Here is a 23,156-nt window from a genome sequence, read left to right as displayed (position 1 = left end):
GCAATATTGGACTCGAGGAAATGAAAAAATGCTATTATACATGAGACAAATTACATTGTAAATATGCTCTATTAGAACCCAACTGATTTACATAATGCTCTTTCTTAAAATGAAAAAGAAGTTATATGTCAGGGAGTCCAGAGAATAGCTTTCCCAGTCACATGTTAGTGTTTTTACTAATTTAGCATTTTACTGGCACCCCTGCCAACTTCTTCAGTTTATATATGTCTGTCTCTCAGAGTTTTTTATTTTTGTGCACCAGCTCCATAGCACACTGGTAATTATATTTCTAGCCTTCTTTTGCTACTCAATCATCTTTTAAATCCATCCTTTGGAGGATCAGGTAAACTGAGGCAAGTGCTGCAAAACTAAGGTCTGCAATTTTAATACAATTGATTGTTAATTACTCTTAACTGGACAAAGTATTTGGGTTATATTCTCTTGCTAAGGGAGCGCAGATTAATTCATTAGTTATTACAGAATTTCCATGTGTGCTAGGTATGTACACAGATATGTGTTGTGAAGGCTGCAGGGGGAGGATGTTTGATGAGGATGTTGAAGTGTGCAGAGGTGATCCACCACAGTCCTGTAATCACAAAGAGTGATGTGGAGCAGCTTCAATGTCAGCTATTATCAGTGCAAAAGAATGGATAAAACACAATCTCTTCTCTAATAGCTAAGAGTTTACTTATCCTCTCAAATAGTCCCATCCACTGCCCTGAATAATTTTGATTTTAAAAATCAGAAATGTCCACTTTGATGAAACACTTGTTTTGTACTTTTACTGTAATGGAGGAATGTGATTTGCAATCAATAATTTTATAGAGCTTAGAACAGAATGCTGTGAAATAGCTTAATTTCTTCAGGTTCAGAAAATATTCTGAATGGATCTTCAACATTGCATTCTGACAAACATGCAGTGATCAGACTATTTTCAAATATCTATATATTTTTGCAGGATCTTTAGAAGTGGATGATGATGTTATAAGTTTGATTCCCCTATTTTGCTAATTCTACATTAGTCACCTCTGTTTTCAGTGGGATAAATAAAGATTTCTTCACTCTGTTCTTTGAACTTTAGAACAATATTTTGGAACTTCCAATACAGTTATTTTTCATGTATATAGCTTTGTAAACAGTAAAACATGATTGTTGACAATCAGAGATGAAAGGATGTGGAAACTGTGAAAAAGCACAGTGAAAATACTAAGTACAGGAGCAGTGGAGGCACTGTGATTTCCTTACTCTCCTCCTCCCTTTAATTTTCTGTTCCTAATTGTTTTGTAAATTGTCTGTTAACTGCCCAAATAAGTTAAAGTATGTGTTCTGCTACTGGTGAGCCCAGAAACAATTCACTTTTCCACAGATGATCTCATTTACTTGCATAAAAATCTATTTAATCTGTCCATTAAAAATCACACAGGCTTTTTGGTCCTCCTCTGCCAGATGTAAATACACTTCATAGAGGATTGGGGTCCAGAAACATGTTGCTCAGCTCAAAATGCAAAGTGCTAACTAAGCTCAGTGTTGGAGCTGAAACTCTAACAGATGCCCTCATTATTCAGCTGAAGTACATTGCTATGTTTGATTATTTTTTTTTTCTCTATTCAATACCAGAAGAAAACATTCCCCAGGGTCTGCACCTGAGATTTAAATAAGACTCCAACACAGTTAGGATGCCTTTCCTAATATTGAATACTTCTGGTTGCAATCACTAGCTGCATAGTTGGCTACCACCCATTGGTATATCTGACAGAGAAAGTCAGCACTCTGGCTACCCCCTGGTCTTTGCCTGCCTACCATCCCAATCATAAAATGGCCAAAGAACAAAAGATTTTCTTGAAACAAAGAAAACTAAGACTTTTAGGACTATGCACAGCTGGGCTGGGCTAGGGGGCTGACTTTGTAATTCTTTCTGTTATTTTCTAGCAGTCATGGAGTAGCTGCTAGAGGTTACTCTGAGATTATGTTGTCACTGAAAGTATTAACAGAACATAGCCTTTTTTTTCTTTGTAATGCAATAAACACATGTACTCTGTGAGTTAATGATTTCCAGTTACTTCATACACATTCATCCAGCAGTACCTTTCCTGCCCATTTGTCTACACATTCACATCATCTGTCCAGTAAGTGCAAACACTCCTACCATATTTTTAAAAGAATCTTGTCAACAGCACATTCCACCCTGCTCTCTTGTCAGATCAGCTATTAAAGAGAATTCAGGAGAACTGATTTCAGTTCGATTCTGTGCTGATAAGATTCAATTTAACTGAATGAGTAGCACCATCAAAACCAGTCTGGGCAGTGTGAGGAGGACAAGGGGTGAGCTCCTGCCCACTTTATCAGCAGGATCCTCAAGGCAAGGTAGCCTTAAGAAAAAAGGAGTGTTGTCAGCACTGCACTCACTCGTCAGTCAATAAAATTATATTCTAGGACCTCTAGAAGAGAAGGACATTGATTAACACATATTAAAGTATGCAGGTGTGCTTTTCGTTTGATGTGTCATTAAACTAAATTAGAAGGAAGGAAGTTAAAGACAAACAAAAGGAAGTTGCTTTTTCTATAGCTTATAAATAAGTTGTGGAGCTTCTTGCTGAGGGATGTGTAAATTAAAAGTGATTCTAAAAATTCATAGAAGAAAATCCATTAAAAAATTATGCAGTTATAAAATCTTGAGAGTCCCTGAGTCACTTATTGGTGAAAACAGGAATAGTCTTTAAGGAAGTTGCAGCCTGTCCTTCTACTCTTGTGCTATTTCCTAAGAACAGGCTACTTGATGTGTTTTGGAGGCATACACTGGATGACAGATCTTTGGTCTGACCTAGTACAGCTGGCTTTTCAAACTTAAGAACTTAGAAGACCTGAAAGAATAGTTGCTTAAATCAAGACAATACATGAATTACTTTAGCTGAAAATAATTAAATAATTGTGTATATAACATATATTATACATACAATCTAATATATGTTTATATATATGTATATACACATATGTGATATAGTGTATATGTGATATAGTTTCTAAGAATATAAAGTCATAAAAGTTTTTTGAAAAGAAATCTTATTCAAGGATTTGAAAATTAATTGAAGTATGTGCAATTACTAGAAATAGTATCTCCAAGTCAGACTGAATTGCCCTTAATTTCCAACTATATTTTATGGAGAGTTTTGCATGCAATTCAGGTACTGAATAAAAATCCAATTATATGCTATTTCAATGGAACATATCTGGGAGAATCACAACAAGCCCTTGTAAAATCTCCCTCCCCAGCTTTCCTCTAGGCCCCCTTCGGGCACTGGAAGGCCGTTAAAAGGTCTCCCCGGAGCCTGCTCTTCTCCAGACTGAACAGCCCCAACTCTCTCAGCCTGTCCTCACAGGAGAGGTGCTCCAGCTTTTGGAGCACCTTCATGGCCCTTCTCTGATCTTTCTTCATGAGCTCCATGTCCTTCTTATGTTGGGGGCTCCAGACAGACACAGCACTCCAGGTGGGGTCTCACGAGAGCTGAGTAAAGCGGGAGAATCAACTCCCTCAACATACTGGCTACACTTCTTTTGATGCAGCCAAGGACATGGCTGGCTTTCTGGGCTGCAAATGCACATTGCTGGCTCACGTTGAGCTTCTCATCCGCCATCACTCCAAAGTCCTTCTCCTTCAGACTGTTTTCTATCTGTTCTCCACCCAGACTATATTTGTGCTTGGGATTGTCCAACCCAGGTGCAGGACCTTGCTCATCAACTGAGGAGAGAAAAAGTGAACATGGAAACTGCAAAGTGTAGTAAGCCAACAGTACTGTGCTCTTCCTATACCCTAAAAGTGTGTCCATCAAGCTGCTTTAAGACATCTTTTATATCATCTCATTGACAACCTTATATTCCTATTTTGTGTGGACCTAAAGAGTTTTTCCATAATCGCTCAGTATCCTGGAGGCTCATACCTGAAAAGTCTGTGCACTTTCCATGTTGGTAGACTGTGTGCCTCTGACAGGATGAAAAAATCGGTTTGGGGATTCTTAAACTGAGCAGGCAGACTGGGCAGCAGTTTCAAGTATGATAGCGTATATTGAAGGTTATGTCTCATGCAGGTGGAGAAAATGAGCTTGTGAAACCTTGGTTTCCCAATGGATTTGTTAGAAAGCTAAAGGATGTGGAAGCAACTCATCTTCCTCACTCTTCGGCTTTGAATACACCATGGCTATTCAAAGCTGTTGGAGACCACAGTAAGATAGCAGATACTGTCACCAGGGCTGTAATTGTGAATTGCATACGGGGACTCTGTGTGCAGCCATATTCCAGAATCTTTTGTGTCTTTATTCACCTGAGTCATACTTTTCTTTTCTCGGAGAAAGTTTTTTTCAGTTTTGCACCAAAATGGCATGAAACTCGAGTGAAGCTGTTTTCAGTTAACAGGGTTGAAAAACACTAGGACTTTAAAATAAGGTAGTATTTGAAAGCCAAATCCTAATATGAACTCCTTATCAGTCTATTAAATTTTTATGTTACACAAGCACAGTCATAACCCAGAGTAGGTGTGAGTATTAGTGACCCTTGTATGCTACTTAATCCCTTAATTATTACATAATAATGTATTATTACACAATGATGTATTATTACACATATTTATTAATGTGAAATTAACGTGTTGGAACTATTCTGTCACACACGTGGGTGTTCAACACAGTGTTACTAAGGGGTAGTTTCCTGCATAGGGTGAAGTAAAGCTTCCCTCACTAACTGAAGGGGAGTGTTTGATTTTTGCCTTGTGGATATTGAAGTGTGTTTCAGAAGTACAATCAAGGCAATTACTCGTTAAAATGTTGTCAGATACAATAATTAAAACTGTTGTTTTAAACCAGCTGAGGACAGGTTTCGTTTTAGTATGAGTATAGACTAAGATTAATCTCATCTGTCTATGTCTATATAGTATATGACACTGGAAAAAGGAGCTAATCGTAATCTTTCTTTCCCTTAATTCAAAATAGTTTCTGGCTTGCTTAATTCTTTGGGGGTTATTTTGACAGCAGGGTGTATGAACCTTCTACTGTGTTGTGGGGTTTTTTTTGTATTGTGTTGCTTCCCCACTAATCTAAACACTCACCTCACGTCTGTCAGTGGCATCAAATGCCTGTTGCAAATGAAACAATTGCCCGGGAGCCACTGGGTTTTCAGACCTGTGAAGAAACAGCAGGAGCTTGATATGACATCCGATGGGAATGTGATAGGAAAGGAAAATTACTCCTTCAGAGAGGGCTCTGCAGTTCGCAGAATAGAACAAAAGCACTATTAGCTGCTACCCAGTCAGACATCACAGCTTCACAGAGAGCAGAGTCTCTAGGAGACTTTTTCTGTAGGCTCAGTAAGGAACCCCTAAACCAAACACAAACTTTATGGAGATGTCAAGAGGTACATATGCATACCCCAAACTGATCTATTCCTTCTTTTCTGCCTGCTAAGTCTTAAGGACTGCATTTTCAACTGTGAAGCTGTTTCCTTATGTTTCTGAAATAACTGCTATCTGAGACACCACAAAATGTAAAAGTTAAAAACAGTTACTTTCTTCAAACAGGATGACAAATACAGATGTATTCTACATTGGCATCCTTTCTAGAGGAAAAACAAAGTTCTAAAGCATCCTCCCATCTTTTGTCAAGCAGGACTCACTGTAATTTAATCTTGCTTGGGGCACTGACTAAGCTGTGGCCTTCCCCAGATGTTAGCTATCAATAAAAATACTTTATCCAGAACTACTACGCTACCATTCAGCCATGCCAATGTATTTGCTATGTCTTCTCAAGCTCTGTTGATTTCTAGTGGTGGCTTTCTTTGACAGTCTTTTATGGCAAGATCATGAGGAATGCACCTGAGGCTTCTGGCAGGCCCAAGTGTTCTACCTTAGGAGCTGAGAGGCAGTGCTGAGGGTATCAGGGCTGTGCACAAATGGGTGACCTTTTGCTCTCACACCTTGATGAAGAAATTGAAGCAACACCACCTAGTAATAACATAACAACAGGAAAACAAACAACTGGATGGAGAAAGATACTCATGTCACATCTTGTGGTCACTATTGCTCATGGGCTACAGAAAGGAATAGAACTGTGAAAAAAAGGCTGTAGACAGTATCCCAGCTATTTAATTCTATCTCCATATGCCACAAGTTGTTAAATTCCTTTCGTTAAATAACAGCAGCAAAAGGCACAGTGGTAAGTGTACTTAACTACAGAACAGAACAGAACAGAACAGAACAGAACAGAACAGAACAGAATAGAATAGAATAGAATAGAATAGAATAGAATAGAATAGAATAGAATAGAATCCAGCCAATTATTTGTCCACTGAACAGTCCACCCATCAAACCCATATCTCTTCAACTTAGAGAGAAAGATGTGCAGGACCGTGTCAAAGGCCTTGCAGAAGTCCAGATAGATGACACTATGGTTCACTGATACAGGCACTCAGTTGTAGAAAGCCACTAGGTAGGTCAGGCAGAATTTTCCCCTAGTAAAGCCATGCTGGATGTCCTGAATCATCTCCCTGTCCTCCATGTGCCTTAGCATGTCTTCTAGGAGGATCTGTTCCATGATCTTCCCAGGCACAGAGGTGAGACTGACAGGTCGGTAATTCCCAGGACTCCTTTCTATCCTTTTTAAAAATGAGTGTGATGTTTCCTTTCTTCCAGTCACCAGGGACTTCACCTGACTGCCATGACTTTTCAAATATTATGGAGAGTGGCTTGGCAACTTCATAAGCCAATTCCTTCAGGACTCTGGGATGCATCTCATCAGGTCCCATGGACTTGTGCATGTTCAGGTTCCTCAGATAGTCACAAACCATCTGCACGCAGATATCTTCACACATGAGAAAGCCACATCTAGCAATCAAATATAAAACCTTAGGTGGAGAAATATTTTTTTTCTTGGACTTAGGTCAGGTGAAGCAAGTTCATATTATTAAAGCAGCTTCATCCAAATTACTCTCAGAACAAAACATAAATAATAGAGAATGTAGCTTCAGAGCAGGCCAGGGCCCACAGATTCAGGCTAGGTATCGCATACAACAATCACTCTCTGATATGTGTTCCTGTTGCTGAAGAGGCTCTTGCAGTCCCCCTCCAATGCAACCCCTCATTTAGTCATCCTGTGGTGGTGAGACCTTGCTGTGTGTCACAGAGGTCTATCAGTGGATTTGAAGAGAAGATAAACACTTCTCACTTTCTGTCAACAGGATCTGAGGATTTAATTCCCTGAGAGTCATATAAGCTATGTTCTCCCCCATCCTTTTTCTCTTTGTTAATACTGACAAATACTACAGGTTGCTGTAGCTTTTCAAGGCCCCAGAGATCACTGATTCTGCCAGATGAGTAAATACAGGACTTGTTAATGCTGACCTAAAGCAGCATGTTATTAGCTTGCAACTGGGGGGAAAAAAAGAGTTTAGTTTGAAGTAAATGCTAACTTTAGCCTCCTACTCCTGCTTCCAGGATGGCAGGTCAAGGTTTTCTTCAGATCACACCTATAGCCATGTATCAACTTGTGCATAGTTTCATTATGCTCAGAATACCAGTAAAATCCTTCCAATTAAATAGCAGCTATGTAGGAACTGACTCCATAAATGTAGGAGTATAATTATGACATAAACATAATGATTGCATGGAAAAGATTCAGTAGAAGTTCACTATAAGACTGGTGGTGTCATGTCTGTTTATCATGCTGTCAGAGACATCAATCTGGCAGAGTACAGCTAAAATATTCCCCAAAATATCAAAACAATATATGATCAAAATGGCATCTGAAGAGGTGAGGAGGACCATAAATAGACTTTCTCATTGACAGAACTGGTCTCTACTGGGTGGTTGTTTGTGGTGGATGAATCACAAGCTCTCCTTCCCTGAAGGATAATAAAACTGTCACAGCATGTGAAACTTCTTTTCTAGTAGGAACAGAACAGATACCTCTCTTAATTCCTCAACCTGATCTCAGAATGAGATAAAACTAGATGTTTTTCTATTGCTAGAAGCAGTTTTATCAAAATAATTTTGTCCTAATTCTGAACACCAAAAATATTTTCTGCATGTTTCCTCTAACTTAACGTATGTTATATTTTCAAAGATTATTAACTTTTGTGTTCTAAATGGTAGGATTCATGCATATGTCCCATATTAATGTAGGGATTTGGTCTTCTGTTTCGAGCAGTCTGAAAGTATACTTTTGTAAATATTTGGTTCAATCTATGGTGTTCTAAAATAGAGCCTGCTCTCTTAGTGAAGTAACTCAGTGATGCATTTGAATGCAAGCTATCCACAAGATGCCATGTATTAATAATTATTGTAAATGATGAAAATATTTAAATTATGTGCAACTTTCAACATACCTCACTTGGAGTGTATTCAGATTTTCAAATAGAGACTTTGATGGATCAAAACACCACATATCCAGAGGGCAGTTCACAAGTCCCATGTATAAAACCATTGTTTATATTCCTATAGGTACAGGTCTTGTTTGCAGTTAGTAAATTGTTTATGTTTCAATGTATCTGGCTATTTTGTGGAGGAAACCTATTCTTTCCTGAGGGTCTTGCAATAGATGTCAATTAAACTTAGAAAACTACACCAAGTTAAAAAATAAATGTAAGCTGAGTATAGAAATGTACAATAATAACAGCTTAAACATGTTGCCACATGTAAGATTTCCTACATGTTGCAGCATGACAAATGTGCACATTGGGGGAGGATAAAAAATAATTGAGTGTTAAATATTCTAGCTTATTTTCCTATGAAAAAACCTGAGTGTGTAGTATTTCTCCCCTGTGTGCATCTGTGTATGTATAGTTTATGTAGCTACATTTTCCATTAAATAAGATGTTCGGTCTTCAGACATTTAGACTGAATTGCATATGTAATCACTCATATCTCAGACAGAATCAGAAAAAACCCAGAGATTTAACACTGAATTTATTGATATTGAACACTTGCGAGTACCGTGAGATTCAGTTAAGTAGAAATCCGGATGACTATGAATTGGGTCATCTCTGTGATCATAATGAAATATTGCTGTTAAAGAAAAGAGGTATCAGATTATTCTTGCAACTATTTTTTATGGCTTTTTAAAGCACTCTTTTGAGATATGGTTAACTTGAAATGTCTTTTTTAAAAAAAGAATAATTAGCATAGAAAATGTTTACAGAGGCTTATGCTTCAACTGTTGAGACTGATAAAACTTGGTCATTTTGTAAGTTCACTCAACAGAATATGAAGTATTGGGTTGGAAATTTGGAGTAGATTTGAAAGATAATCAGCAGTGTTAGGGTTACTCAATAATTCTCTAAAAGAAATAATGGCAATAGAAACAATAATTTGTATATGTTAATTCCCTTGAATGGCCCTTGTACTATTTTCAGGTCCTTACTTTCTTTTTAGAGTTGTGATACATGATGTTCACATTTATTTTTGGTTTCCCCCAAGAATTTTCTGATGCTTAGAGCATTGGCAAAACATCATGATTCTGACCAGTTTGGCTGCACTCTGTAGTCTCAGCTCAGAGCAGATGGTGAGCCTCAGCTGCTGTGTGAAACAGGTAAAAGAAAAAAAAACACGCAAAATTATGAGCACTTGAAATATGTGGTGTTGTTTTTTTGGTTTTGTGAGTTGTGGGTTTTTTGTTTGGTTGGTTGGTTGTTGTTGTTTGTTTGGGGTTTTTAAAAAGTTTGTTTTGGTTTGGTTTGGTTGTTTGTTTTTTTAATATTTATGAAACTACAAATCATTTAGAGCTAGAGGAATTTAATTGCTGGATGATCAATGTCGATATCTTTTTGGTCTTCTATGGATTTTTCTTAAAAGTATTTCTTCTATGGGTTGTTTCTAATACAGCTACTGCAGCATTATTCCAACAGGCATACTGTGCCTTACATACACTCTTACAACTTGGAGGGTTACAAGAGAGGTTGCAGGGAGGGCTGGTGTTTGATTTTATAATAAATAAATTAACAGATTAAATTTACATGTCCTACTGTGCTTTGTTGCTCTGTGGTACATGCAGGACTGGAACGAATGCAAGGCACAAGGTAGAGTTGCTAAGAGCAGCAGAAGGAACTTTAAGGGGTTTCTAGGTGGAACAGGGGTGTTGGTTGAGTGACATATCTACCCTTGATGTAATAGAAGTTCTTGACTGTGTTGTTTGAAGGAAAGCAGATTTATTTTTTTCCGGTCAGTGTTAATGAGATTAAGTTGATATATTTTTTGTTCCTTAGTGAAGTGGGAAAGAAATTCAAACCTTAATTGCTGTGATACTAGTAGGATGGCTGAAAGAGGTTTGACCAATCATAAAGTAGTAGGATACGTGGAGTGGCTGTGCAGAGAGCTGCAGTTTGGTGTTTCACCCCTCCATGTTACACCATGGACACTGCCTCTGGACCTTCTATTCTGTTCTCCTTTCTGCATGTTCTTGTTTTTCTTCCCCATGCCCTTTCTTCTGCTCCTCCCACAAAGGTCCAGAACCTGGAAGGCAAATATAAGTTTCCCAAATGGATTATCACAGATAAATTTCTATTTATTGCTGAGCATGATGCCATATGGTATAGAATGTACATTTGGTCAGTTGGAGTCAGCTGTGTCTCCTCCCAGCTTTACTGTGCACCCTCAGCCTACTTGCTGGTGGGGTGGTGTGAGAAGCAGAAACAGTCTTGACTCTGTGTAAACACTGCTCAGCAGCAAGGAAAACATCCATGCATTATCAACACTCTTTCTAACACAAAACCAAAACATAGTCTCATACAGAGTCCTATGAAGAAGATGAATTCTGCACCAGCTGAAATCAACACAAATATGCAGTCTGAAAGCATATAATGCTGAGTTAGTTTAAAAAATAATAAAATAAAATATCATAGTTGTCTTTCATGAAAAGATTGCAAACTGGTAACGTGTGGATCAATCATTCCTTTGTGAACAGGGATAAATCAGTGGGTGGTGTTGTATTCCTTGTTCAATGCAAATTCTATAAAATTTTGTTTTCCTTAAAAACAGATCAAACCCTTTCCACTAAAAACACAGGAATGCCAAGCAGTGCATGTTTGGATAGGTGCTTCATTAGCTTCCTAAAGGTTTTAATTTCAAAAGCTGTGACCATGATTTAGTAAAAGGATACTTGAAACAACCTGAATAGCAAAGCTACATACCAAGCAAAATCACCACTCTACAATTGGCAGGGTGTGTGGCTTACACAAACTGCTAAGCTCAAGAGACAGTGTCAGACTGGTTAAAGTTCATAAAGTTAGTTCTACTTTGACCAATGTATGGTCAAAGCCAGGGACATATCCATCCTGCCAGGCAGCCCTGTCATGGTAACCAGCAACCTTATGCATTGAAGGTCATACACAGACCTACCTGCTCTTTGCATGGCTGTACTTACTCAGCAGCTTCTACAAAACAGCACAGCACAGCACAACATAACATAACATAGGGCCATACATACCATTTGTTATTGAAACCATTGTCTGCTGTTGTTTGTAAGAGGGGCAACACCATCTTTTTCTGCTATAAGCACTGTCACAGTCATTGTGTAGGGTTTTTGTAACAGTACGACAGAAAAAAAAAATCTGTTGCTGCCATTTTATGTGAATATAATGAAATAGAGTGAACAGACCAAGTCTAGAATGAACTAACATGCTCATAGTGAGTCTATTTCTGATGCAGAAGGATCTGAAAGTGAACGTAGCCTTTAGGAACTACATAAAATATTTATAGTATCTTGTTCTTTATTTATCAATGCCACCAGCAACAAAACACTGCTTCATTTTACAGAGGCACCATTTATATAGAACTGCATAACAGAAGCAAGCAAAAGTAAATGGACAGAGAAATAACCACGCCTTTTTAATGGAATTTAAATTAAAAAGTGAACAAATACAACACTGGAAAAAAAAATAATCTTTGAACTCTAAATATCTTTATGTTACATATGTATAAGTATGTATATGCTGCTTACATCATGCTCTGTGCTGTTAAACTCAAATCTGTTTGGTACTCTTAATTTCATCCTTTCTGACTGCTTCTGTCAAATGGGTGACTTCAGTTTGAGTAAATTATTTCTGTATAAATGCTTTGCATAAAAAATGAAAATGCTTAGATTATCTATCTGTTCATGGTGTCTATCTGCAGTTGTACATATCTCATCTCTGTGGCTAAGACACTCACTTAAAACATGAAGAGAAGGAAAAGTGCTCACTGCCTTTTATTTTCCCTTCTGTGACAAACTCAGGAAATACTCAGTGTTCAGAGATGTGTGCATGTGAGCAATTTTGTCCATAACCTTTGCATTTCAGTTTATTCATTTAAGTGAACAACACACTAAAATGAGAACAATTTTTCTGCACCAGTTATGTCTTTGTCATTTTGGCCTGTCAAAATGGGGTGGTGTCAACACTTTCTTCTTTCTCAATAATATTTAACTTATCCGTCTGCAGATTGATTGTAAACCATGTTGTGATTCATGGTCATCCAAAATAGTGAAGTTCCAGTGGCTAGTCTCTTCATCTCTGTTACTTTAATGCTTGTTTTAACTCATTTGAAAAAGCAAAATAAAACTGCAAGTGAAGTTACAGTCAACCACTGAATAACTCTTGTGGATGGGATTTCATGTTCTTGCTCAGCAGAGAAAGGATTCACTTTCTATTCTGTTTTACCTTTGCAATACTGACCACACCAGTCAGTCAAATGCAAGCAGGAAGCCCAAATCCTGCATCATTACTCTGCAGCATATAAAAAATGGAGCACCAAGAAGAAATAATGTTCCAAATGTTACATCTTAAAGCTGAAATTTGGATATGACACCAGCCTCTAACTGTAGCGTTGTGTTTTGAGAGCTGACTGGTCAAGCCAGAGCAGAGGGAAACCTTGAGCTCATGGAGACCATTTGCATGATATGTTTCACTGACAGTTCACTCGTGGGATAAGCATGGTGTTGGAAGGCAATAAGGAGCATGCTAGCCTGAAAGACTTTCCTCTGCTTTCCATTAAGGAGAGGAATGCTAATAGTCTTGCAATATGTTAACATGTACTTTTCTGAATGTTATTCTCTCTGAGAGGGACATGAACTAGTATTTCGTGTCAAAATGGACTGTTAGATTACTGTAAGGACTGCAACATTTCTTTGGCTATTTATATTACTTCAAAAGGATGATAGACTAGTTTGGAAATGAAAAGGAAAACAAAATCTCTATATGTTGTTATTTACGCATGTTTCAAAACAATTAGCATTATTTTAGAACTTTGTACATATCCATTTCTGTTTGGCTAATCAGCATTCATTACATGTTTTGGTGGGAAATTATTGATCAGCTGGAGCTATAAGTGCATTAACAGATAAGAAAAACTTTCTGGAGACTCCTCCCCTGATAAAGACTTGGAGGGTTATGCTGCTGACTAGTGTTTTGTAGAAAGTCTTATTTAAAATAGAGTACAAATCCTGACATAGCTAAAACTTCACTGAACTCCCTGAGCTGCCTTTATGCAGTCAGTCTTTTTAAAATACTGTTATATAAGTCAGCTCTCATCCTATTTTAATAGTTAAGGCTTTTGAAACAAGCTCCTTTGACAGTGCAAGAAACATAAAAAAAAAAAATAATAATCAGATCTTAGGGAGCTTCTGCTATCAGAGTATGTGTGTTCAGTGGTCCTTTTTTTCTTTATGACCCACTGTCTTTCACCACTGTTATTAGTTCCAGAGAGGAAACCTGTTATTAATATTCTAGAGAGAATAACAATTATTTTATTATTTTGTAAATTATATGCTCATCTGGCCTTTTCTAAGGTAGGAAAAAAACAGCAGAAGAGAACTGAAAAGGACTTTTGCTGCATTTGTAAAGGAGAAAAAGAACAAAAAAGAAAACATAAAAAAAAAAAAAAAAGGAGGAAAAAGAAAGAAAGAAAGAAGGCAAAGGCTTACATCATCCTGGGTTTTCTAGCCTGGAAATAGCTTGTGTTCTTCCCCTCCTATCATCATAAAGAGAGATGAGAGAAAGAGGTCTGCCATCTCTTTTGAGAACAGTAGTGACACAATTTACACATAGTAGCTCTCTAGGTAACGCTATCAATCCTGCTTTGACAATTTGTGATGAAGAAAAGTGTCTTGAAACAAGTGATATTAATATTTCAGTAGGTGGCATCCTCTCTGCCAAGTCAGTATTGCTACAGGGCATTTTCATGATGGTGTTTAAAAATGTAAAGCTGACATCCCAGTCCCTTGGAGCTGTTGAGATAAAATCCAGTGATATTTTTACAAAGATGCATAATGATAGAGAAATCTACTTGTGATTTGCTTCATTTTTATTTAACGTAAAATGAGCTGAATACATGCTCCTAAAGCCCTTTACTCTTTCAAATACATTTGAATATGATCCATGCACTCACAGTGCATAACTACACTTACTTAACATTAATATATCCTTAGGCTAACAGAGAACAATTCATATGAATCAGAAATTTTGTTGAGATTTAAGTAAACAAAGGTCTGGCCTGCAAAGAAAATGCTTTGGGGAAAAAAAAGTCTGCACAAATGGATGTTATGAAGCTGTTACAAAGTTTCCTTCTCAAAACCTTTAAGTAGATCACTCTTTTTGTAACTCATGCACTTTGAACTTCTTTATCTGATGAGCACTTCTGTTCCTGAGCACTTTGTCAGTCTGGATTGGGATAAAGGACCTTACCTTTGCATTTACTCTGTCTTGCAAAAATTGATGTTTATGTTCTCTTTGTGTTAAGGGGAAAAGTCACATCTCAGATGGTCATTCTGCAAATGCAGCCTGAGTTCTTAAAAATCCCAGCTATTCCTGTGTACAAAGCAACAACTGACTGTACTGTAACCATGGAGACCTGCTGCAGATTCAGGAGCTGATTTTAGCTCTCATGATTTAGACCAGAAAACATTAAGTACTTTGCATCTTGGAGTAACAGAGTCAGCCTCAGAGATAGGCCGCTGGAGATGCAGCACACTGGAGACCCTCCAGAATTCTCAGAAAAGACTTTCACTAGGCCAACCTCACTGCATTTCAGGTGAAAACAAGAAACATCCATAGAGTTTGAAGGGTCAAAATCTCTTATGCTTTTATTTGACTTTCAAAAATAATTTTCCTGTGATCTGGAAATCCATTATATTTTAGCTTCCCTTACAAGAGACTGCCTCCCAACTTTCCTAGTGAGTAGAAAGCTTGTAGTAAGACAATAAAATGATATCAAAGTTCTCTTGCCATGAAAACTTTCCTTATTAATAGCATATGTTATGAATTGGATTATTCATGTGGTCAGTAAACTACTGATTTGGGTCTCTTTGCATTACAGGTACACTTGATCTTAAGTAATTATTTTTAAACTATTGCCCTATGTATTTTCCTTGTTATTCCACAATATTCTTCTATCTTAACAATTTTTGTTAGAGAAACTTCACTTAGATCAGCTCCTAAACAAATAGCAGCTTTAAGTAATGGCTCCATTAGGATCTCCACTGTGTTACATTGCAATGGAAATAGCTTCTGGAAGTTCCTTGCTGGGTGTGATCAGAGATAGGGATCAAAGTGCTTTAAACATTGATTTAGCATGAGAAGCTATGCAAAAGCAATGCTGTTTAAACAGCAGGAAATTGGAAGAGCAAGTCAAGGATTGAAAAAAGAATAGTGACTAACTGAAGAGGATAAAATAAAGAGAAATAGAGGAGACAGATCACTATAGCATCTTTTCTTTGCCAAAACTGACCTGCCATATATATCAATCTCATTTTTCTATTCAGACAGCAGAGCTTTCAGCAGTTGGCTTGGCTTACTGAGCATCATCAGCTCCGATATTCCAGTAAGTGGTATATGGCTGTATGCCTCACAATAAAGCAGATATAGTGGTACTTATGCCTAATATTTATTCTGGATATAAGATAGCTGTATTATTGAACCAGTAAAATGATTCTTTAGAACTTCAGTGCTTAATTGGGTATGGAACAAGTGATGTCAGGAAGAAAAAGTTAGACTTGAAGAGCAGGGTCTTTTCTATGTAGCCACATTTAAAGTTTCAATTACTAAGCTCATCTAAGAAGACTACTCGGAGGGTGTACATATCTTTTTGCCCTTCTTCTTTCATTTTTAGATCTTTCTCAAGCAGTGCCCAATCAAATATTTACTTGCTCTGTATTCCTGTCTATGCACAAGAAGTCTGGTCTTTTGTTTGGTGAGGATGGACAAAAGCATCGGCAGCGTGGATTCTGCACCCACTGTTCTTCCCTAGTTGTGTGGATTGCAATACATTGCGCATGAAGGGAAGGGAGTGTTGCTGTTTTTCATGTAACTGTAGGGATTGATTTTCAATATTAAACACTTTCTTTAGTAATGAGCTGTGAGCATTTGTGAATACAACTAATAAGTAGGAATCTGAATGGAGGCCGTTATGGCCTTCACTGAGACAGCAGCTTCTCCCTGCTTACTGCCAGCTCATCTCTTTAAGCTGCACGTCCAGGATGTTGATGCAGCAGTCATCCTCTCTGAGGATGAGGCACTCTCAGACATTGTTCCTGCCTTGTGACACAAAAGGGAACACACAGGACACTTTTGTCCTGTCCACAGATCTTACACATCCTTTTCTGAAAAGCCACTTTCTTTCTAATAATCCTCTGGCATGGATTGTTGTTATTACATCCCAGATACAGAACTTTGCATTTGAAACTTCAGTTGAACTTCAGTTGAAGCACAAAGGAAAGAGTGGTGATTCAGAGCAGAATTAGACAAAAATATGCAAGAATCAGAGCTGAAGAAAGAAAACAAAGGAAACATAAAATAAAATGTATTAAGAGGAAGAAGTTAAGGACGATAATAAAAATATGGATTATAAGAAATGGAAAGAAACCCCATAGATTTTTATGGCTGTTGAAGTTTCATATTGCATTTTCAATCTAAGAATCTTTCACATCTAGGGAAGAGGAAGAAAAGCAGTTTCCAGCTTGTATTTCAAATCCCATATTTTTTCTTGCAATGGTTAGATAAAACAATGGTAGAAAGGTTTGTATGGTGCCACAAGATTCGGAAGCTACTGCAGGTTCTCTGATAGAATCTGTCAAATGTAAAAGCATATTCATTAAGGTCATGTACTTTTCTGCTTCCAGCTCTGTGCAGCTGTGGCATTTTTCCCTCTGTATTTCTTGTTAAAGATCTGAATGACTCATCCTTGAATTTGCCTTGGAGGTAGACAGTTTTCCTATGGCAATGAAATCCAGCTGGTACATGAAAAATGCGTGTGTCACTGTGAAGGGAGGATGATTCTTAAAATAATTTAACTCAATCTTAAAGTGGGAATTTTAGAATTATTTTTTTCAGACAGATTTTATTGCTTCACAGGTTTTTATTTCTATAATAACATTTTAATGTAACAGACTAAATATTAACACCTCCCATATTACAATATATTATTAAGCTCTTCCTAGGGATTTTCAAATAAGCATTAGAAAGAAGAATCTAAATCTTCTTGAATTTCAATTTTATTCTCTGAAAATATTAGTATTTTCTAATCATGAGTAGTTCTACTCATAAATGCCAATTTTTTTCTCTCATATATATCAAACAAAATTAAAAGTTTTAGAATACTTTTAATGTTATTATTTAGCAGTTAATAGGAAAAATCAATTATGCACCAGTTTAGTTGACTAATTGCACTTCACAGACTCCCACATACTCTTTTTTATTATATGTGTTTATCTTACCTAAGTTTTTTAAAGTTTGGTGGTTATTCAAGCCTTCCTTAAATGTCTGTGTGTTCTTAAGCTCTCTTATACTGGTTTTCTTAGGGCCACCAGTTACCCGATTTCTTTGCAAATGACGAAGAGGCATAGGCTGGAAACATTCAGCTGTTGCAAAACAAAGAAGTTCAATATAAAACACAGAGAGTATTCATAGAGAATAGCAAAACAGGAAAAAATGTTTGCAATTTCTGTTGCAATGTCAGCATTGCAGCCTCAAAGCACTTCAAAATGCCTCTATGAATTTAAACTTATTAAACTAAATCATACTGAGGAAATATATACCCAGTTTAACTAAGTGTCTAAGGAAATCAGAAGTTTTCTCTGATTCTGAGAATTTAATTTTATGCATTAAATGGTACATTATACCAAGTCACTTCTGGGAGGCCTTTTGAAAACAGTGGAAGTCAAGAATGACATTTAGTTTGTGGAATCATCTTTAGCTGATTCACATATACCTTAGACATAGTCTGTCTTGGGATAAGTTTGAAAATCCTAACTACAGAGTTCACTTATTTACAGCTAATAAAGCCACACAATTTAAAATTGATTGAGTGATACAATAAATGTCCCAAAATGTGTTTGTTTTGTTTGTTTTTCTTTCTTGCAAGTTCTGTCTGGACAGATGAGGCATCAGAAAACCAGTCTTATTGAGTCCTTGGCTGGTGCATGCTAGGTGCATATTTGCAAAGCATAATGTAAGCTTCCTCTGAGAATTAGGCATGGAATGTCTGAAAAAACATAGAACATAAACCTGCAGACCTTATACACTGAATTGTCAGTCTGTCCAATTCCAGATCCATTCTGTGATACAATTATTATCTATGGAAGCTGCCAGTTAACTGGGAACCACCTGCCTGTCTTCTGATACCTTTACATCTCACTGTACTATTTTGGTAGATGGCTCTAGTGTGTTTATTGACTTATTTAGGGGAGGAGTTTCAAGGTAAAACCATCAACACTGAGTCTGGGATTATTACTGACAATCTGATGAAAAATTAGTACAACCATATTTAGACTGCACCATGAACCTGTTCAAGCATATCTTAGTATCTCACAGGTATTTGATTACTAAATAGATTTGCCTACAGATTTTATATTGGTATTAAAATGTGAATGCTTGTCACTAGTCATCACACAATGGTTTGTGAAACACCACAGCCATTTCTGATTGTAATTGTAGAGGAACCCTGTGCTACTCCATATGGTACTACTGAGCAATGTTTTCAATGACCTTATGTATAAATAGCATGTCTTCAGATCAGAAGCAGAAGATTTAAAAGTACTAATTGAATTGATTCACAGGGGAGCTGACAGGATGCCAACATGGCACTGACTGTTCTGTGAGTTCTGGAAGACTTAGTCACAATGTGGACTATAATATGTATTACACAGCAACTAAACAGTTTGGGAACCTAATTCTATGTCACAATAGGAAAATCTGGTGTCTTTAGGAGAATACCACTAAGAATATACTCAATAGTATTGATAATCAAATAACAATATGGAAAGGGAGAAGCCTTGGTCAGGTCATTAGTATTTTACAAAGATAACGTATAGAAATTATCTGCATTTCTGCAAATAAAGAAACACAATACAGTAGGCAGCACATTTCTGCACTCAGTATCATTGTTTATCCAACTATGTCACAGAGGTGTTCAGATAGAATAAAAACAAAATTACTGTTGAGAAAAGGTTAGGGCAAAGTGCTTTAAGTCAAAACAAGATAATAATACATTTATCAAAAACATTATTTCTAATGAAAGTTTCCTTCTGATAGCAACTACAATAGTCACAAATACCCAGGAGAAAACAATTATAAGATGATCAAGCTGAGCACATGGGAAAACATACTGACCAGGGGGAAACATGCACAAAACATGCAATCAAAACATGTAGCTGTATTTGAATATTGAGAGGAAACTCTACAAATCAATATCTTGCATTTAGCATAATAGAAAAATCAATGCTTCAGGAAACAAACTTATTATCAACTCAATTTTTGAAGGTAACTGCCAGTTAGTACAGAAAGGAATTCATAATCACTTGAAGTGGGTTTAACAAAAAATAATTTTAGAAATGAATTTAATATTAAGATTAATACTTAAACACTTGGGGATATCTCTAATAATAAACCTAGTAGAATTATCCTGTATGGCTCTTTGGCACTTGAGTGAGTTCCTGTAATCTGAGGAACTATGGATTTGTGCAGCTGCTGTCACCTAGTAGCCAGCCTGGATCCTTCTAAACTGTAACAATTTCTAAAAAAATGCTGAAGTTAATGCTACAAACAATAATTACACAGATAAGACTAAATCCATACTATAATCACCTGGTCAGTGGCTTTGCCCAGTGCATTTAGATCAGGCAATGGTGACATAAACTGAGTTACCAGGATAATGTAGGTAGCTCTGCATGCTGTATCTACATAAAAGAGAGATTTTCCTACATAGGTAAGAGTTATGGAGCAATTATCCCTGAAGGCCTTTTGTAGTGTCTTTCAGATAATGGGAAAAAAAAGTCTAAATGAAGTAAAATATGTAGTTCGCTGTGCTAGGTAGAAATGAAGATGGAACTTAATTTAAGACATGAATATTTACAGAATATACATAGGAGTGTAAGTGTATATTAAAGGAATTTTTCACATGTACACCTGCAGCAGATGGTATATGCTATTGTTATTTTGTTACAAGTGTGTTAGGTCCCAGATGTCTGACTGTAAGCTTTGACCGTGAATGTTAAACCATACATGTACCATTGCCAGTAGCATAGATAATGCTTCCCATTATATAGTCTTATGGCAAGAAGTGAGACTGAGCTTAACCCGTTGCCTTCTATCTTTTAAAAAATGTCCTTGCTAGTAAAAAAGTATGGTATACATTCCAGAACATCTGTTATTAAAAGAGTCATTGGTGTGCCTAGATTTTTTCACAGATTTGGCAGATTTTTGTACGAGCTGCAGGCAGGAACAATACAAAAACCCTCTTAAGTTTGGTTTGGTTTTGGTTTTGTTTTTTTTTCCTTGTGTCTCTTTGTCTACCTTTAAGCTTGATGAATAATATAGATTGAGGGTATGAACTATGAATTAGTTCATACTTCGCACACTCAGTAAGCTGTGAAAATGTACTTGCACCCAGGAAAGGCACTCCGGGAGTACTGTGACCATGTTGCAGGATACTTTCTTTTTGCCTCTTAACAGAGTTTAAACATTTTACAAAGAAAAGTGTGACAATTTCAGATCTTCTGATGAACTGAGGCAGGTTTCTGTTGCATGCAGAATTATCCCCAAAATGGCACCTGCTGATGAGACAAGGGCAACAGAATAACATCACACTTATTCTGACTCTGTGGGATCTTCAATAACAAAGAGATGTATATAAACCTTTCTCCCCCTCCCCCCACCCCCAGCCTTATATTTTTAATGGATAAGGGGGATGGCCCAGCTACCAAAGGTGTAATCATGACCTGCAGGATGAAACAACAGCTACAGCCCAGGAAGAGGTGCAGGTAAAGCAGTTTTCTTCCACATCAGGACACCTGACAAAAGCAACCCAGGATAATACAGTAAGGTTACTTTAAAATACAGTAATACAAGCATCATTCTTAAAGGTGATGAACAGCTTATTTGTACTCAGTTCAATAAATCTTTTACATTTGGATAAACTAATGTTTTGGCAAGAGAGCCTAGTTTGAAAACATTTTAATATAATGAGTCTAAAAATATTCTTCTGGCATCACTACATAATCACTCTCTTCTTCTGTACTGACTTTTCACCAATTTAACTTCTGAAGTAAAGCCAGCTGAGGTTGCACACCAAGGTATCAAAGAAGTTCTGGGGTAAGGTTGACTGCTTTTCACCTGATTTATAAAGAGGTGTGTGAAAGGAACAAGGAAAATACAATGCAATATTTGCCATATTAGCTTTCTCCTCTTAGAGCTACAACTATAATGTTAAGAGCTATATATTACACAACTACACAAAGTATTTCACCCTCACAACAATAATATAAGAAAGCTTTATTATCTTTCTTACTGTAAACTATTGACTACATAAGGTCATGTAACAAATCTTGATATTTAAGAGTTCTCTTTAACAGGAAAAATTAATTAGACCTGATCTTTTCTCACATTTTCAAGACTGTGTCCCCTATACTTACTTTAAACTCATTAGAGAGTATTTGAAGAACATGAGAATTAAAATGAGGTTGAGTTGCAAAGCTAAGATTCTAATTTTAATTTATATGTAATCGAGGTTTAGTTTTATCCTAGTAAGAACCAGAGTTCTTAAGTGGAATGGGCTAGACTCTTTAAACTTTTTAACCTAAAATGTATTTTCTTTTTAATCTGTTAAAGTCCTAAAGAGTTTTGTGTTCAGAGTGTTTTTTTGTGGTGAAGAAATGAAAGCTACATTTCTGTAATGCTTTTATTAGAAGATTAATGAAAAACTTTTGGGAAAATTTGTTTACCAAAACCTGTTGTACTTGAATGCATTTAAATGGCTGTTTCATTTTCATGATAATTTTGTTGCTTAATGCATTTTTTTCTTTGAATGTGCTTTGCATATTGTTAGAACATAAAAGAAATAGGAGAGAATGTCATTAATCTGCCTTAGTGGGAAGAAATACTCTAAACAGTTCAGGAAAACATTACTCTGATTTTTTTCAGAAGTAGCTTGATGGACTTAATGCCTTCAACAGGCAGAAAACTACACCAGCCTGGGAGCTTTCCTTGCTTGGTTTCATATTATAATGTAAGGAATACAGGGAAGTTGTGGATGCCCCATCTCTGGAGTGTTCAAGGACAGGCTGGACAGGACTTTGTGCAACCTAGTCTAGTGGGAGGTGTCCCTGCCCATGCAGAAGGGGTTGGAACTAGTTTAAGGTCCCTTTCAACCCAAACTATTCTGTGATTCTGTGGTTCTATGCTCCAATGAATATTTGTCAATGCACATGGCTAATAATGACTACCTTGATCCAAGAGGAAATTGCATTGGAACCAACTCCATGGGGAATTGCTTGACTTATCATTGGTCTCTGCAATAAAAAGAGGAATTAAATAGTCTTTTCTATGTCCCTCCTTAATTTCAGAGAAGCAAGAGCTCTAACTAAGGTGTTCTGAATCACCTCCAATTTTGCGTATCAATTACCGAGACAGTCTGAGAGGACTAGCTTTCTGGTGTTTGGTATTTGTGTGGCTGATAACCTAGAGATACTTTCAACAGCAAGCAGATTCTCCTAGGCTGAAGGTGGGCTTTATTTTGATATATGATTTATTTTTTGGTAACAGTGATTAATTGACTGTATGTGCATTATTTTGTGTATACAAATACCCTTCATTTTCCCTGTGTATATGCACAGGAAGGCATTACATTGTACAAATATGGAAATACGGAACAAAAGCTT

Source organism: Apus apus, chromosome 4, assembly GCF_020740795.1.
Source record: "Apus apus isolate bApuApu2 chromosome 4, bApuApu2.pri.cur, whole genome shotgun sequence".
Lineage (NCBI taxonomy): Eukaryota > Metazoa > Chordata > Aves > Apodiformes > Apodidae > Apus > Apus apus.
Note: the sequence above shows the minus strand (reverse complement) of the source record.